Here is a 16,270-nt window from a genome sequence, read left to right as displayed (position 1 = left end):
CCCTTGGGGAGGATCTAAGGTGCCCTGAGCATTAGTCTCCTGAGGCTGCTGTAAGAAGTAACTGCAAAGTTGGTGGGTGAAAACGGTAGACATATATTATCTCACAGTTCTGGAGGCCAGAAGTCCAAAGTCAAGGGGTCAGCCGGTCCGTGCTCCCTCTGAAGGCTGTAGGGAAGGAGACTTCCTTGCCTCTTCCACCTTCAGGTGGTACCCAGAGTTCCTTGGCTTGTGCCCACATCACCCAACTCTCTACCTCCATCTTCACATTGCCTTCTTCTCTTCTCTACATGTCTGTCCTATGTGTGTCCCTTATAAGGACATTCATCATTGGATTTAGGACCTATCTGGATAATCCAGGATTTCATTTCATCCCTGATCTCACTGTGAGATCCTTAACTTAATTATACGTGCAAGACTTTTTTTCTAAATAAGCTCCTGTTCACAATCACAGTTCCAGAACATGGCCATACATTTTTGGGGGCCAATGTTCAACTCTCCTCATCTGACTATTGTTGGGGTGAGACCTGGGTATTGGAAATGGAATAAACCTAGAAGGAATTAAACCAATAGACTTGGCTTTGGCTGAATGTTGTACTAACCCACCATAAGTCTCTGGTGCTTAGAGGTGTAGATGTGGTAGAAGGAGAGAGATCTGATTAGAAAGACATCATTTAACTGATCAAAATGAGAAATCAATGAAATAAAGACTAAAAAAACAATAGAAAGAATCAATGAAACTAAAAGCTCGTTATTTGAAAAGATAAACAAAACTGATAAACCATTAGCCAAACACATCAAGGAAAAAAAAGGGAGAGGGCCCAAATTAATAGTCAGAAATGAAAAAGGAGAAGTTGTAGCTGACACCACATAAATACAAAGGATCATAAGCAGCTGCTATGGGCAATTATACATCAAAGAAACCTAGGAAAAATGGACAAGTTCCTAGAAGGGTACAGTCTCCCAAGACTGAATCAGGAAGAAATAGAAAATATGAACAGGCACATTTACTAGCACTGAAAATGAATCAGTAATTAACTGATCAAAATGAAACATGAATTTTGACTGGTAAATAATGTGGCCCTCATTGATTCATTCAACAAACATGAATTGAGCACCTACTCTGTCCCTGGGACTACTGTGTGCTACATACCAGGGATAGAAAGACGAAAAAGACACTGTTTCTATGCTTATGGAGCACTAATCTGGAGAGGAACAGGCAGGAAAAAAGTTTTAATTATAAAACAATACAGTGAGTCCACAGCTTGAGCTATTCTCAAAGTATTATGAGTGCCGAGGGGGAGCATGCAACCAAGTGGGGGATGGGGGTTGAGTGGTTTGTCACTTCAGGCTTCCTGAAGGAGGTGATAGAGGCTCAAATCTGAGTTAAGGAGTCAAGTTGGACACAAAAGATATCCATGGTGGAGAGAGTAGTAAGAGGGTAAGGGCTTACCAGGCTCAGGGAACTGACTGCATGAGCAAAGGCACTGGGGCACATCAACCAATATAAAAACCTAGAGCCAGTACAGGGTTCTCATGACACTGAGAAGGGAGGTGGGAGTGCTTGATGAGTCTATGGCAGTAGGCAGATTATGGACAGCCTCGCTGTGCCAAGTATAGTGCATGGCTCTTGTTCTATGGGATATCCTCGAGGGTTCTTTGGCATTTTAAGCATCGTAGAGTCAGATTTGCTCAGTAGAGGATGCTCCTGGTAATGCAGAAGAGATTTGAGGGAGAGGGGACAGGAGACCAGTTCAGGAAGATTTTGCAGAAATTCAGTCAAAACATGATAAAGACCTGAATTTAGTTACTGAATACCCTGAGAGAAAAGGAGAGAGAAAAGTTGTCCTCTAGATTTCCAGATTGGGTGGCTGGAGGAATGGTGGTGGCACCAAGTGAGTGAAGGGCACAGGGAAGCGGAGTTTGAAGGGGAGATTCTGATTTCTATAATGAGTATCCACATGGAGGACATCCAGGTCGAGGAGCCAGGTGGAAACATGAGTTTGGGGCTTGAGGAGAGGGCTAAGCCAGTGATATTGATTTGAGAGTTATCACCATCAGTATTAGTATCCTAGAGATGCTGTAACAAAGAACCACAAACTGGGTGACTTCGAACCACTGAAAGTTATTCTCTCACAGTTCTGGAGGGTAGAAGCCCAAATCAAGGAATCAGCTGGGTTGGTTCCTACTGGAAGCTCTAGGGAGAATCTATTCCCTGCATCTATGCTAGCTTCTGGTGGATGCCAGCAATCCTTAGCATCCCTTTGCTTGTAGACTCATCCCTCTAACCTCTGCCTTCATCTTTATATGAACTTCTCTGCTGTTTCTATCTCTATCTATGCTTCTCCTTCTTCTTTTACAAGGAAGGGTAGAATGCCTAAATACGGGATATTAAATAGTTATTAACAATAACTTAAAATGTTCTCATTTCAATCCAGATAACGTCACATTTCATGAATTCTCCATCAGTCCCACGCTGGTGAAAGGGAAACACATAAGCTGGGTGAAGGTGCTACGGGTCAAGAGATGTAGCTAAATGGAAGTGTAGTGGACTAAGGAAAATATGTGAATCCCCAAGGATTGTTGATGGCTGGTTACAGCCCTTTCCTGGAGTGGAACTGACCTCTCCAAAGTCACATAGAGGATCAGTGGCAGCGCAGGGGCTATGCTGAGATCAGTGCGCTGACTCAGATGTACTGTCCATGACCGAATCCTGATGACTGTGCCTTCTCAGTGCATCTTGTCACCCATCCCTTCTTTTCCTCATCCTCCGTCTTAGTGCTCACCCTCATCACCTGTGCTAGACTTACCTAGGAAAGATCTAGGTGTTGTCCACACTTCTAGTCCTCTCTCCCCTGATTTTGTTTCACTGGTCACAGAATCATGGAGTTTCCAGAGAAGAAGAATGAGACTTTTGATGGGTTAGAATATTTCTAGAGTTTGCTACTTTCCCTATTTAAAAGTGTTTCATTAGTGGTTTTCTGTCATTTGTTGTTTGTCTGGTACCAGGTACTACAAACAACCTCTACTTACATACCTCACACAACCATCTCGAAACTGCTCTGATTACATTCGTGTGTACCTGGAATTCCTCACTTCTTGTCTCCATTTATGCTTATCCAACATATTTTCAAGCTCCAACTCACGTCCCATATCTTTTGTGATTTCTTCCCTCACTGTTTCAGCCTTATACCAGATTTTTTTTTCCTTCTGGCTTCTTTTAGCTTTTAAAAAAATTTTATTTTTATTTCTTTTGCCTTAATCGAAGGCACTGGGGATTAAACCCAGGACCTCGTGCACACCAAGCACATGCTCTACCACTGAGCTATACCCCCTCCTCTTTTGGCTTTTGTTTACTGTTCATGAGGCATATTTTATATAACACTTTGTATTAGTCTGGCTTTTTTCCCGCATTTCTTTTTCTCCCAGGTAGATTGCAAAATTCTTGGGAAAGTCAACTTGGAATGGTGGACTGTCCTGAAGAGAGGGTAAGACAACCTGAGTATTACCCTAGTTGCATCAGCTACTCTGTGACTTTGTTGTTTTGCTCTGTGGTTGTAAGACCCACACTCACCGCTTCTCCTTCATCCCAAGCTTGCTGAGATCAAGTGAGGTCACGCATGGGAACTGTGCTGCCCTGGTAAGATGCCCTCACATGCTAAGTGCTCAATAAATAGCTAAATCTTTATTCAGAAATTCCCCTCGGATCTTTGTAAAATAAGTGACATCCAGGGGTGAGGGACCACTTCTATTTCCCACGTGGCTCAGAACACAATGGCAGCTCAAGTGAAGTTATGCCCAGAGTACACCCACAAGGATGGTCTGTTTTAAAATTTTGAAAGGAAATTGACTCAATGTGTTTCCTTACTGATTTTCATTTGCTTGTCATTTGCCTGGTGCCAGGTACTGCAACAGAGCAATCTCTGCTTCCATACCTTACGTGATTTCATAAAATGAACCAGAAGTTGAATTGAGTCCCTTGTAGACTCTTTCAAACCCGAGTTCCTGCTGGAATATCCTGCAGGAAAGTCTAATATTTGGATTGTGTAGGAAACAAGGCTAAATTCCCTGGTTGCTAAATTGCTTGGACTTGCATCTCTTGTTATTTTTTTTTAATTGAGGTATAGTCAGTTTACAGTGTTGTGTCAATTGCTGGTGTACAGCACAATGCTTCAGTCATACATGAGTGTACATATAATCATTTTCATATTCTTTCCACTGTAAGCTACTACAAGATATTGAATATATTTCCCTGTGCTGTACAGTGTAAACTTGTTTATCTATTTTATTTATACCAGTCAGTGTCTGCAAATCTCAGACTCATCTTTCGTTACCTTTGAAGCCGAGACTTAACGGGTTTGGGAAAAGAAAGGTAAGGCCCCTCTAGAGCAGTGACATCAGACACAGCTGGCCGGCCAGTCCTGCCAGCCCCACTCAGCCTGCTGTAGGCAGCGTTCAGAGCAAGGGAGGTGGCTGGCCAGCCCCTGACGTGAATTTATCAGCTGTGCAGCTGTGGGCTCTGGCACGTTGCTGCTTGAGCTCGGTGGTAGCCTGCCAGTCCCTGAATTGCCTGTGATTAGGATGAGATGCCCAGCACATGGGGCAGATCTACGCCATGCTGCTTGTGGTCAGCAGCAGCCACTGTTATCCCAGTCCTATTGTGATTTAAGTGCTCAGGTGCTTTCTTAATTCCTTTGGCCCCTGGCCTTTCAGACAACAGGCAGATTTTGTGAGCTCTTGACGCTTTTCCTTTCTATAGTCACAGCTTTCTCAAGCCTCTACCACTGAGGCCAACAGTCCTGGGGCTGATCGTGCCGTGATTAGAATCCAAGATACTTTTGAAGCTGACTTTCATTCCCTGTTCTTCTTATACGATGCCAGAACTTGGAGTGTTCTGCATCTCAGAGGGAATTTCAAAGCCGAAATAACTAATAAAGCTGTGAGTTGGGGGTGGAGGTGGGGGAAGGGATACCAGACAAATCAACAAGAAGGTGGGAGAGTAGAAGGTCTCCTGATGTGTGATGTCAAGGTCACCAGGATATCTGTTCATGACCACCAGGTCAAGGAGTCCTGAAATTTGAGACCAACAGAGAAGCATTCTCTTGACTTAAGCCTGTTCTTTTATTGAAGAGCAAGGTCGTCTGTTTTCAGACACGTCTACTTACAGATGCATGCGTTTGTCAGATCACTTGCCGAGATAAGATTTTGTTGGAAGGCTGAAGGAGGGAGAAAGACAGCACTGGACATTTGAGTGGTGTGAGGAATCAGGAGAGGGGCTGTGAGTAAAGAGTGAGGCTAACTTCATGTACTTTCCTGGGCTTGGCACCATTAAGGAACAGAGTGATGGAAAATCAGGATGTCTTGGATGACGGTGGCAGTGAGAAAGAAGGCTCGGTTAGAATTCTGCTCTCCTAGAGAGACTACCCAGCCTGTGGCTTAAAATACAGCAGTGTTGATTATGGTCCAGGGGCTTTGTCTTAGATGATTTATTTCTGGGTGTAAAACACAGCTTGATACTTTTCAATATATTCTATTTCTCGTTCCTCCCCTCTACCCCCAACTCGACACAGCATTTCATAGACCGCTGCTGGACGCTTAGACCCCTTCCTTAGCTCTCCTGATGCCCTGTTGGGAGGAGGACAAGGACTCTCACACAAGGTCATGCTATGAGGGCTACTTAGTGGAAAATTGAATGCTATGCTTATATTTTAAAGTAAGAGGTATGGACTGTTTTGTAACCCTTGGGTTGTAAATATTGTCATGTCTCCTTTATCTCCCCCAAGTAAATTCAAACTAGCCTGTGAAAACAAAAAATGGTAAGCTTAAAATCATATTATTACAGTCTTGGTTAAGACTAAAAGAAATGAGTTTATAATGGCTTTGATGGGGTCCAATCTTGACACAAAGTTTGCTAATAAAACTGGTTAAGAATTCAAAGTGCAGGGCTAAGAAATTCCAAATCTCAGTGAAGAAAGAATGATTAAATCAAGCGGGCTCATACTTGGTGAGTCAGAAAACACAATGGACCGATGACCCCCAGCCCAAGGGAGAAAACTGGTCTTTTAAATTTTTATGTCTTTTAAATTTTTACATGCTCTGACTCTTGCAGGTATAAAGATGGTTCCTTCTCAGTTTTGATTAATGAAGGGCATAGAGCCCTTTAGAGGGGATCTGGCCTCTCCTTCAGAGATTATTTATTTTTGGATAATTATCACCCAGGGTTGGAACTGACAGTCATCGGCCTGCATTAACCTCAAAGTTTATTTAAAAGTAGTTGTTAAAAGGAACCACATTTATTCCCTTAAACTTATAAACCCTGGCATAGGAAACTGAATTTACTCACTAATAATTGAACTTCTATCTGTGGTCTTACTGGCCACAGTACTAAAATAAGGTATGTTCTCTTGCTTGTCAGAAAAATATTTCACACACCAGAATTTCTTCCCTGAGAGTCAACTATACAAGCGAAATAAGATTTTGTTTATGTCCAAAACCATAAATTCTCATTATTTCACAGCTCACCCCCACCCCCTCAAGATAGTAGGGAAGTCCAGTCTTTCCTGGGAGGAGGGGGGTCTCTCCTCCAAGAAACAGGAGAACCCTGGAGAGCTTATAAGGTCTAACACAAGGCCTGTCAAACCTCGTTCTTAAGGCTGCACGAGTGTACCAGGCTTCCCCATGCGTTCAGCCACCAGAACCCAAGACACTGATACCTGGTTTTCTGATGCCACTGAGCAGAAGTGGGGGAGCTGGGAACATTCAAACACTCCCTCTTAAGTCAGATACAAGAGCCTCAGTAAACTTAATGAGATTAATATATGTGGATGGGTCTATGGTCCACCTGCATCCAACTGGGAGTCTGATTGATTTTATCTAAATTAAAGTACAAAGTCAGGGCTATGTAGTGAATACAGGGCACTTGGGATAGCCACCTAACTTGCTCAGGGAGGCCACGTTTTAGACTTTCAGCATAAAAATAGCCTCGTAAATAGTGTGTATGTGTGGACTGAGCGAAGATTCCTCCTATGATTCATGTGCCTTAGAACTTGATTATTTACACACTGCACTGTACATTCTGAATTCTCACTTAACACCCATTAAGCTTATTAAACCCACAAGAGATCATTGCTAGAAATGATACCTTAATTCTTCTGGGATATCCAGTTCAGCAAACCAAAAATATCAAGACATTTTTTGCTTATCTTGAGCTGCTGAAGGTATGCTGAACTGGAGAAACAGGCATTTGACCAACCATTGAAGTTGAATTCTTGGCTCATGACCTTTGAACGAGGCTTTTCATTGGACTCTTCCAAGGTCAATGTCTCCATCCAGTCCAACCAAGTTCTGCTCACACTTTTTGGATTCCATAGTGTATAACCCGGGGTGTGTACTGTACCTCTCCACACTAAGTGCTTCCCGCTTGAAATTATTTCATAAACTCTCCTCCGTTATAAAATGCTATTGATTAATTGACTCTATTCATTCAGGGTTTTTTTGTTTGTTTGTTTAAAAATAATGCCTGGATTTTTCTTGCCCACTAGTCCAGAGTTAGTCAATGTATACTTTTTAAGCTCTAGGAATAAGGCAGTGAGAAAAATAGACATATTTTCAACTATCACAGAGTTCACAGTCGAGTAAGAAATACGGATTTATAGTAAGTATATAATGTCATTATACTAAGCATATAATGATGACTAATTAAATGCATGATTACAGGTAAGTGAAGTGCTGTAAAGGAGAACTGGGTGCTATGGGAACATTGCACAGGGAGATCAAAGTTGGGGAAGTCAGGGAGGTTTCTTCGAGGAAGTTTAAGCTGAAATGAGATAGATGATACTTATTTATCAGTGTGTAGCATGGATGCTGATTTTACTGGGTTTTAAGATGTGCTTGGGTCCCTGAGTCCCTCTTACTATGCTCTGGTGGCACCTTGAATTGGCCATAAATGTTGTTCCACTTGTCCCTGCATTTCCAGGAGTCCGTGAGTCAATGGGCCATGCATGGAACTAGGGAGCCTGCGCCCAGGTCAGGGGCTACACGGAACGTAAGGGTTTCCTTCAATTTTGAGTCATGGCTGTTAGGGATTTTTATCCTCGAGTATCCCGAGTTGCAGGATAGTCAGTGAGTTAATGAAGAGCCTTCCTCTCTGCCTGAGTACTAATGACAAGGGTAATTCTGGTTTCTACTCCCCTCTCAGTGGGAAGGGAAATCACGTAAATGTGGATCTCACTCACAACGGCTTCTAGTCCACAGCTCCCTCTGTGAGTATGACCTACACATCCTTGCCATCCCAGCCAAGGATTCTTGGGGGGGTCTCCTCCATCTACTTCTGAGTGGAGTGACTCTGAGAATCCTTTCCCGGCTGTCCCAGAAGGATCCCCCCATTTTGCTCACTGTGTGGTTTCTTAACTGTGCCAGTGCCTTTGCGAGAATGCCAGTGTGTGCCTTGCCTCTGAGTATTTTGAAATTAACTTGGGTCTAGGTTCCCTTGTTCTGTTGAAACGAGGCAGCCATGTGCTTAGGGTTAAGAAGAGCATCCATGTTGGTCATCTTCTTTCCTTTGAGTCAAGGTTCCAGTTTACTGTAATCAACCCATTGCTCCTTCAGAAGTTGCACAACGCCCCTTGGGAGAAAAGGAGAGAACTAAGAAGCAATATGATCACCCCTAGAGCTGCCCACCTGTGGTCCCCTTTCCCACCCCTGCAGCCCCTAACACACTTCTTGGGTGACAGTGTGGACTCTTCAGTTTGGAGAAAGAGGTCAGACCCAAATGAAAGGACATCATGTCTCTGAACTCAATGCAGATCATTTTTGGGAGGGGGAGGGCCATCTATTACACACCAGTTTAAAATTTCCAAAGCTCTGTGTGGGAGCGGCTGTTATAAATCCTGTTATCTGTTAATGGGATTTGAGCCTGAAACGCCCACATGCTGCTTTGAAATGTTCCTCCATCTGTTCAATTCTGCAAAGCTGATTTATTTATTTAGGATAAGAGAAGTGGCCTACTAGTGTCCCCAGCCGAACAACTGGGGTGCTAGATCTGAGGAGGAAAGAGAGAAACTGCGTGCTGGGGGGTTCCTGATAGTGACTTCTTCTGCCCCCTCTTCTGGTGTCTTCGGGTGAGAAGGTTCTGGTAGTGGGGTAGATTAGTGGTTGATTAGTGGCTGACGTTCCCAGCATGGGGATTCCTACAGGTTAACAGCGTGGTGTCAACAGGGACAGCTGGAAACTGAAGTAAATAGTTCCAGATCGCAATGCTGTGTAGACCAAAAAGTAATGGGCCAGGGCTGTCCACATGGCTGTGAGAAATAAGATCAAATAAATACTTTGAGACTCAGCTGTGACTCGACCCAACTTAGACCTACTTCAGAAAGGAATCTGTTCCTTAATTCACCTTTGGGAAATTTCAACATAAATTTTGTCTTTTTTTTTTTCAATTCAACTTCTGGATTTTTTTTTTTCTTATCTCCTTTGTGGTTATGAGTCCAGCATACCTCAAGCTGCTTCTCCCAGAATCACTTCCCTCCCCTTTCATGCCAGGTGGGGTTTTGGCCCTGATTCCTACCCAGGTTTTGGACCCATGTCCCAAGCTGTTGTGGACAACCAGAGCCCAAAGCTCTCAGAGCCCCAACCCTTTCTCTCATGTCCCTGCTGCTCTTGGCCACAATCCTTCTATAGACCCAGTTTTCTTTTCAGAAAAAAATGGAGCACTACATCTTGTAGTTATTTCACGATCATAAAGCACTTCCTGGATGTTTAGTCCTTTATCAGATATTTACTGGGTGTCCAATATGAACCAGGCACCTGGGGAAATGAAAATATAAACGAGGTTTCTGTTCCCAAGAAGCTTACAGCCAAGTGGAACAGATCTATATGAAACGAGAAAGTATATGTATGCTCTTAATTTCCCAATTTGGAAAGTGTTGTGAAAAAGAGTGAAGGGAAAATCATCCAAACTGGGGGCCTGATTGAGATGAAGGCTTCCCAGAGGAGGTGACTTTCTGGCTCAAAAGGGTTACTTCTCCATTTACATTATGTTTAGATTCCACTCCGATTAAGGGCATGTGATTGAGAACTGAAACAACTCTTGTAGCTATTAAAAATGAATTTGGCCGGGCATTTCCCCCCATCCCTGTCACCTTTAGTGCTTGATGATTGAGATCAGAAAACCACAAAATATCCAGAGATAATCTATTTTTTAGCACTGGGTTTTTAGAATCCGAGCAACTCATTTGGAAAGTGCTAGAGTCAAAGTCCTACACATTAGTCCTTTTTTCCTGTGATGGTGATGAGGAGGTGATGAGGTTCCTGGGGAGGGAACAGGACTGATAGAAAGGGAGGAGGAAGACTTTGCTGACAGTTAAGACTCCAAGCAGCCAGCAGAGACGCCTTTCTCTGCCGCTCCTTTAGGTAGTGCCAGCTGCCCTACAGGCAGAAGGTTGGTGTAGAAGAGAATGAGTGACAGTAACTGGCTTGGGGATCCACCGTGAAAATCTTTGAGATCTACTCCTTGGAAACCCCAGGCTTAGATGAGTGTTTCCCCAAGACTCCACAAAAGGGGAAAAGTCCTGGAAAGGAGATGAGTGACCTCATATCGACCACTCGGGATGAGCCCCAGAATCTGCATTTCCCTCAAGTTCCCAGGTGATGCTGGCATTGCTGGTCCTGCAAGCCACCTCCATAACTGCTCTCTGGTTTCTCTCCCTGGCCCCTCTCTGCGCCCCTCACATTTTTCACTTCTCATGTGGACACATTTTCACCCACACTTCTCATCACAATTTCTCCTTTCTGTGATTCCACCAGCCCCACCACTCACACTTTGGTCACTTCTGAAGAGAATGAAACAAGGAGAGATACTCGTTTTGCTTTTCCAGCAACACAGACATTGCGTTTGCGGCTTAGAGGGGGCACGTAAATCCATGCCATATCTAGAGAAGACGCCCTTTATTCTGTCCCTTTTGTTTTCTCCGTTAAGATTGTTTCACCCTTACTGTTTTTCTATTGCTTCAGCTGTTTTCTTTCTCACTAATACTTTTAACCTAAAATAAACTTACAAAACGGAACTGCATGTCTATATGGGCACACATTTATAATGAAGTTTCATTACAGATAATTCCACTTTAGTGAACCATTTTTGGATTTATCTGACCACAAATTTGGAGAACTCAGAGGATTTGGAAGCAATGATTCACACATCGTAGTTTGGATTAGGTAGCTGGATTACAGAACTAATGATGTCACACAATGCAATGTGTTAATTTTTACATCTCTAGTAACCACACTTAAAAACGTAAAAAGAAATGGGTAAAGTTAATTTTAATAGCGTACTTCATTTAACTTAGTTTATCTAAAATATTATCATTTCCACAGTAATCAATATAGAAATGATTGATATTTACATTTTTTTGTACCAAGTCTTTGAAATCAGTGAGCAGTCTGGACCAGTCACGTTTCAAGCACTCTGTTGTCACGTGTGGGTGGCTGTTTCTGAATCAGCACAAACAAAGCATCCTTCTCCATTCTGTCTGTGGCTGCCTGGGCTGAAAATGCAGTCAGCCTCTGTATCCCAGGATTTCGCATCTGCAGATTCAACCAATGGAGGATGGAATCTGCAGATGCAGAATTCCTGATTATGGAGGGCCGAGTGTACTGCACCATTTTATTTAAGGGACTTGAGCGTCTGCGACTCTGGTATCCATTTGGGTGCTGGAACCAATCCCCTGCAGATACCGAGGCACGACTGAAATGTCATTTAAAAATCAAAACAGTCTTTCAATATTATTTAACGCATATCCCATATTTTACGGATAAGGGAGTTGAGTCTGGGACAGGTAAAGTGACCTGCCAAGGGTGCGTGGTAAGCTGGGCACAATGTGGGCTCTGAACCCATGTCCTGTACCTCCTTGGTCAGGGCTCTTTGCAGATGGTTCTTCATCCCTGGGGTGTGGTGACCCATGACACGTGCCTAGACAGGAACAGGCCAAACTTTGCAAATGGCTCATTCTTTCCTCTGCCTCTGACTTGAGATAGGACCAATCTCATATCCTTCTCCTGACAAATTCACTTGCTAACTCAGTTCATTTGACTGCCTGCTTCTAGAGATGAGCATTGCAAACACACCCTGGAGAAACTCCATCTGCGGGGGACAGATAGCTCTTACAGCATCAATTGCAACATTACAAAACACGGCGTTAAGGACATAAGTGTGCGTAAGTTTCAGAAAGCTCGGAGATCGTCAAGGAGAGGACTGAGGAAGACATGGTCTGTAGAATGGTGTGCGTGTGGAGGAAAGCCATGCAGAACGGACACATGCCATTGATTCCTAGGCTGAAATTTAGACCTTTATTCATTCGTGCAGTATCTGTTTATTAAGTTTGTATCAGGCACCGGGAAATACAGTGAGAAGCAAGACACACAGTTTACATATCAAAGAAGGTTACTATCTAGTGGGAAACACATACCAAAATCAATATGTTAAAGTGAATAAGTTATAATGAAAAGAGGACAAGAGAAAACCATGGTGCCACAGAGAATGAGGGAGTGGTGGATAGCTTTTTGACATTGGTGGGATGGAGAAAACCCCTGGCTGAGATTTGTGTTAGCATGAGACAAGTGTTTTAAGCATAACAGGAACACCCCCAGAACAGACAAGGGCTCGAAGACAAGTTTTTTCTTTTTCTTTACTCACATAAAATCAAAAATGAATATTTCTGACCAGCAGTTGGCTCTTTTCCATTCAGTGATTCAGGGACACTGGCCTCTTCCATCTTGTGGCTTCTCAGTTTTCAGTAGGTAACTTTCATGGTTGCCATGCTGTTATGCATCATGATTTTCTTCCCAGCTGGGGGTAGCAAGCCTGTGAGTGATGCACATTATTTTTGTTCACCATCGCTTGACACATCTAACTGCAAGGGAGGCTGGGAAGTAAGGTCCAACTGTGTGCCCAGGAAGGAGGAAGAGGCTGGTGAACATCTAGTTTCTGCCGTAGACTTAAAGGATTTAAAGAATTTATGCCCTCAAAGAAGAGAGGGGCAAATGTTCTTGACGGAGGAAAAGATACACGCAAGGCTCTGAGGCAAGAAAGCACTTGGTAGGTTTGAGGAGATGAAATAAGAACAAGGTGGCTGGAGGGGAGGGCACAGGTGAGCAGTAGAGCACATGCTTAGCATGCACGAGGTCCTGGGTTCAATCCCCACTACCTCCATTTAAAACAAACTAACCCAATTACCTCCCTCATAAAGACATTAAATAAAGAAAAAAAGAATAGGCTGGCTGAAGCACGGAATGTGGACATGCAGCAATGTGAGAGAGGTGAAGAAATGGTCAGGGGTCTAATTAGGAGAGGGGCTCGGGGTTCATAAATTTTAGATTGTGGTAAAATATACGTAACATCAAGTTTACCATTTTAACCATTTTTAAGTATATAGTTCAGTGGCATTAAGGACATTTCACATCAATGAGCAGTCATCACCACTGTCCGTCATCCCCAGCTGAGACTCTGTACCCACGAAACACTAACTCCCAGTCTCCTCTTCACCCAGTCGTTGGCAACCACTAGCTTACTTCCTGTCTTTATGAGTTTGACTACTTTAGGGACTGTGTATAAGATCAATCAGAATTTTTGTGTCTGGCTTATTGCCCTTAGCACAATGTCTTCAAGGTTCATTCGTGATGCAGCACTATCAGAATTTTATTCTTTTTAAAGACCAGTTAATATTCCATTGCATATATATCCCACATTTTGTTTATCCAATCATCTTACATCAATGGACGATTGAGTTGTTTCCCCCTTTTGGTTAAATAATGCTGCTCTGAACGTTGGTGTATACATATCTGTTTGAGTCCCTGCTTTCAGTTCTTTTGGATATATACCAAGAAGAAAAATCATATGGAAATTCTATGTTTTTTTTGAGGAACCACCACAGTGTTTTCCTCAACGGCTGCACCATTTTGCATTCCCATCAGTAAGGTACAAAGGGTCTGTTTTCTCTGCATTCTTACCAACATTTATAATTTTCTGTTTTTTTTTTTTTAATTACTGGAGTAATGGGTGTGAAATGGTACCTCACTATGGTTTCGATTTGCATCTGTCTAATGACTAGTGATGTTGAGCATATTTTCATGTGTTGATTGGCCATTTGTACATCTTTGGAGAAAGGGCTGTTCAAATCCTATACCCATTTTTAAATTGAGTTGTTTAGTTCTTCTTGTTGTTAGGAGGTTAGCATTTTTTCTCAGTGCCGTGGAGAGACATCATGGTGCTCAAGCTGGGGAGAACTTGTGCCTTTCTCCAAGGGATTCTGTCATATTCTCCAGCAATGCTGGCTGCTGGGACTAGAAGCAGTGTGGGTGGATACTGATGACATCACTAGCCACAAGAGTTCCCTGTGAGCTAAAAATGTAGTAGAATTAGGACAGAAGGCTTGAGTTCTATTTTTCCTCCCACAAACTTCAGCAACGCCCTATTTTCCATGCTGCTCCCATAGTGTCCCCTATTTCCCATAGACTGAGGCTGAGATGGGGTGGGGGTGGGGCAAAGACAGCTCTGAGCCTGTGAGAGTGGTTCAATCTCCAGGGTCCATTTAGCGTGTGATTCTTAAAGGGCCCGACCAGGGCAGCCCAATTCGTACCAGTGCTGGTATTGGTTGGTGTGATTATGGCAGACACCTGTTCCTTGGGAAGCTGGTAACACTGTTAATTCATTTCACACCAGCCCGAACAGGAACAGCTGAATAAGAGTGAGAGATCATTGATGGGGAAGCAACAGGATTTCTGCTCTTGTGAGAGCCAGATCCCCTCACCCCGGCGGTCATTTGGTTTTATACAGCCTGATACATTCAAGTCAGAACTCGGTGTTGACTTGACAGAGCGCTTGATAATTTGACCAATTTTTCACATTTCATTCTTCCTGCATTTTCTTGTTTACCCACCAAGGCGGTGGTTCTCAAACTTGGGTGCGTGACAGTCGGAGGGCCTGTTAAGTTACAGAGTGCTGGGCCCAGTCTTCCCAGACCTCTGACTTGGTGAGTCTGGGGTGGGCTCAAGAACCTGCCTTTCCCTCAGGTTCCCAGGAGTTGCTGTTGCAGCTGACGTGAGCCCCTTTTTGAGAGCCGCCACATGAAGACACTGAGCATAGCTCTTTGGGGTCACAGAGCAAGCTGATTTTGAGTTATTCAAATCACAGTCGTTGCAGGTGCTGTGTATCAGGGCTGCTGGCCTTTGGGGAAGTTTTCTTCTGCACTATGATTTGCAAGGGGTGTGTGTGTGTGTGTGTGTGTGTGTGTGTGTGTATGTATACACACTGACATGGGAGCCCATAACTCTGGGGATTCTTCAAAGCCTGCTGCTTTTCTGTGCAGAAGCAGCAAGTCCCAGGAAATGTCCCAGGCCGTGAGGTAGCTGGAAGAAATCACTCTTTTTCTACTGTTTGTTTCATGATGAAAAGGAATAGGGATATTGTCTTTATGGCTCAAGAGTCCATGGTCATTAACTGACACCCATTACAACCTTTGATTTCATTCATGAAGTTTATAAAAAAAAAATACTAATCAAACATCTACCTTTGTTCTACATGCCGGAAATACAGCAGTGAACAAAACAAGTCCCTGATCAAGTGGGACATTTTTCCTAGTGGCAGGGATATGAAATAAACAAATAGAAAGGTGAATATGCTGTATGTCCAATGGTGATAGATGATGTGGGGGAAAATAGAGTGTAGGAGATAGGATGTGGTGGGAATGGAAGAATTTGCCATTTGTATGTGGGGGGTGATGTACACACATGCACACATGCAGTGGTCAGGGAGGCATCTCTGAGAAGGTGGCCTTTGAGCATAGACGTAGAGGAAATGAGGGAGTGAGCCACATGGAATTCTAGAAGAAAAGTGTTCCAGGCAGAGGGAGCAGCACGTGAAAAGGCCCTGGGGTGAGAGCACCCTTGGCATTTCAGGGAATAGCCAAGATGCTAGTGTGGCTGATGTACAGCAACAAGGAAAAGGGAGAGGGTGAGAGGGAAATTCAGAGAGGTGACCGGGACCAGATTGCATAGGACCTTGTAAGTTAATGTAAAGATTTTGGTGGGTTGGACATCACTGGAGGGTCTTGATCCAAGGAAGGGTACAGTCAGATTTACAAATTAAAAGGCTTCCTGGTTGCTGAGTGGGGCGTGCACTCCACTCTGGAGTTATGCTGGTGGGGGTGGTGGGGTGGGGAGGTGGGCAGCCGGGGTGGGAGCAGGAAGGCCAGTTAAGATGTGGGTTCAGTAACCAGGGCAA

The 16,270-nt window shown here is 43.7% G+C and overlaps 1 non-coding gene across 1 annotated transcript; it reads right to left on the bottom strand.

The window, feature by feature from the left end:
- Window positions 1–3,260: 3,260 nt before the first annotated feature.
- Window positions 3,261–3,332, bottom strand: TRNAT-GGU. Its single transcript has one exon. It is a non-coding gene; the product is annotated as a tRNA-Thr (tRNA).
- Window positions 3,333–16,270: the final 12,938 nt, after the last annotated feature.

Source organism: Camelus ferus, chromosome 35 (genome assembly GCF_009834535.1).
Source record: "Camelus ferus isolate YT-003-E chromosome 35, BCGSAC_Cfer_1.0, whole genome shotgun sequence".
Lineage (NCBI taxonomy): Eukaryota > Metazoa > Chordata > Mammalia > Artiodactyla > Camelidae > Camelus > Camelus ferus.
This window is presented reverse-complemented; position numbering and strand designations above follow the sequence as displayed.